The sequence below is a fragment of the Anopheles arabiensis genome (genome assembly GCF_016920715.1).
Source record: "Anopheles arabiensis isolate DONGOLA chromosome X unlocalized genomic scaffold, AaraD3 X_pericentromeric_contig0027, whole genome shotgun sequence".
Lineage (NCBI taxonomy): Eukaryota > Metazoa > Arthropoda > Insecta > Diptera > Culicidae > Anopheles > Anopheles arabiensis.
In genome coordinates this window covers 17,501-20,000 of record NW_024412105.1, presented here as the reverse complement: position 1 = coordinate 20,000, position 2,500 = coordinate 17,501, and positions in this window count along the sequence as shown.

Genomic DNA, 2,500 nt, shown 5'->3' with positions numbered 1-2,500 from the left:
AACAATGGGAACTGGGTGGCCGACAGGGACGGGAAGGTGGCCATCATAGCCAGCAGCGAAACGTACCCGGTTCAGCAAGTGGTCTCTGTGACGCAGTCTGGGATCGCGGCTGCCCGGATAAATGGTGTGCTCTTCATATGTTGCTACGTGTCGCCCTCAGCGGGCGTCTCTGAGTTCGAGGAGGTAATGCAGCGCATCGATGTGCTGGCGAGAGGTCACCCGCGCGTCGTCTTTGCGGGGATCTCAATGCGTGGCACACTGTTTGGGAAGTGGCCGCATCAACGCAAAGGGAGAGGCTGCGGTCCAGCTTGTCGACAGCTTGGGGCTGGAGGTGTTAAACACCGGCACCGCCCCAACCTTCCTAGGCAACGGAGTGGCTCGCCCGAGCGTGGTGGACGTTGCCTTCGCCAGCCGCAGCATCGCCGGAGTTAACACCATTCCGGAGCATCGGTGGAGGATTATGAGCAGATACTCGTACAGTGACCACGTGTACATTCGGTTTGCTGTAGGGGAGCTGTTCCAGCGGTCAGCGGCAGATAGTCGTCGACAGGAGGGTCCTTCCACGCGAGAAAGCGGCACGAGATGGCGTAGCCGTCAGTTCGATGCCGAGCTTTTCGGTGTAGCGCTCGACGTAGCTTCGTTCGCAGAGCGGGTTACAAATGCCGAAAGCCTGGAGAAAGTCATGACGGAAGCTTGTGACGCAGCCATGGCGCGAGTGTTCCCTTCACAAGGTCACTCGGGACGACCTGCGTATTGGTGGACGCCAGCAATCGAGGTCCTGTGTGAGAACTGCCGCCTCGCTAAGGAACGCCTTGAAACTGCCATCGACGAGGAAGAGCAAATCGCCGCAGCCAGCGACCTTCTCCAGGTGCGTACCGCCCTGGATTCAGCCATCACCACCAGCAAGAAGGAGCACTTCGATGAAATGCTGCGGGGCCTCGCGGAAGACGAGACGGGACAATGGTACCGCAACGTACTAAGCCGCCTTCGTGGAAGCTGGACGGCGAGAGAGCGCGATTCATCGGTGCTAGAGGGTATCGTTTCCACTCTGTTCCCCCAGCATCCTCCGGTTGACTGGCCAGCGTCACCAGGCCAAGTCCTGGAGAGGGGAGAGGAGGAACCAGTTCGGGACGTTAATGAACAGGAGCTGTTGGACATCGCGAGCTCGCTGAATCCGAGGAAGGCTCCAGGACTGGATGGTGTGCCAAACGCTGCTTTGACGGCCGCCATCCGGAAGCATACGGACATCTTCAAGAAGTTGTTCCAGGAATGCTTGGACAACGAGCGGTTCCCGGATGAGTGGAAGAAGCAGAAACTGGCCCTGATCCCCAAGCCGGGCAAGCCACCGGGGCTCGCTTCATCCTTCCGCCCGATTCTGCTGCTGAACAACCCGGGCAAAGCGTACGAGCGGTTGCTGCTGTCGCGAATAAATGATGTCATCGAGGCTCCTGAATCACCGAGGTTGGCAGAAAACCAGTACGGGTTCAGGAGGGGCCGTTCGACAGTGCAGGCGATTCAGCTGGTGGTGGATGCAGGCCGTCACGCGATGTCATTTGGCCGCACCAACAACAGGGACAAACGCTGCCTTCTAGTAGTGGCGCTGGATGTGCGTAATGCATTTAACACTGCCAGCTGGCAGTGCATCGCTACGGCGCTGGAGGACAAAGGCGTGCCGAGGCAGCTCCGCAACATCCTGAGAGACTACTTCGAAAACAGGGAGCTCGTCTATGACACCGCAGACGGGCCCGTTACACGCCGAGTGACTGCAGGTGTTCCACAGGGGTCCATTCTGGGCCCGACCCTGTGGAACATCATGTACGACGGCGTGTTGCGGGTCGAGCTTCCTGAAGGGGCTAGCGTCATCGGCTATGCGGATGACATAGTGGTCATGGCACGGGGTTGCACACCAGAGGAGGCGGCATCGGTGGCTGAACAGGCAGTGGACGCGATTGCGGCTTGGATGGAGGACCATCACCTGCAGCTCGCTCCGGAGAAGACGGAAGGAGTAATGATCTCCAGTCTGCGAAGAGGTCAACTGAGGGTGCCGTTCCGCGTCGGGGACACCATCATACACAGCAAACAGTCGATCCGGTATCTGGGGGTCCAGATCCATGACCACCTGTCGTGGAAGCCGCACGTGGAGCTGTCGACGGCTAAAGCCCTCCGCGTGGTAGGTGTGGTCACCGCAGTAATGAGGAACCACAGTGGGCCCCAGGTGGCCAAGCGTCGGCTGTTGGCGGCAGTGGCGGAGTCGATCATCCGGTATGCTGCCCCCGTGTGGTCCGAGGCGACGGATCTGCAGTGGTGCCAGAGGAAGCTGGCCCAGGTGCAGCGGCCCCTGGCTCGCGGTGTCACCAGCTCGTTCGTGTCGGTGGCATATGAGACCGGAGTTGCACTGGCAGGCCTTGTGCCGTTCAGGCTGCTGGTACGGGAGGACGCAAGGTGCCATCGGAGGCTCCTAGCTGCCCCGGGCGCCAGCCGCAAGGACATCCGGCTGGAA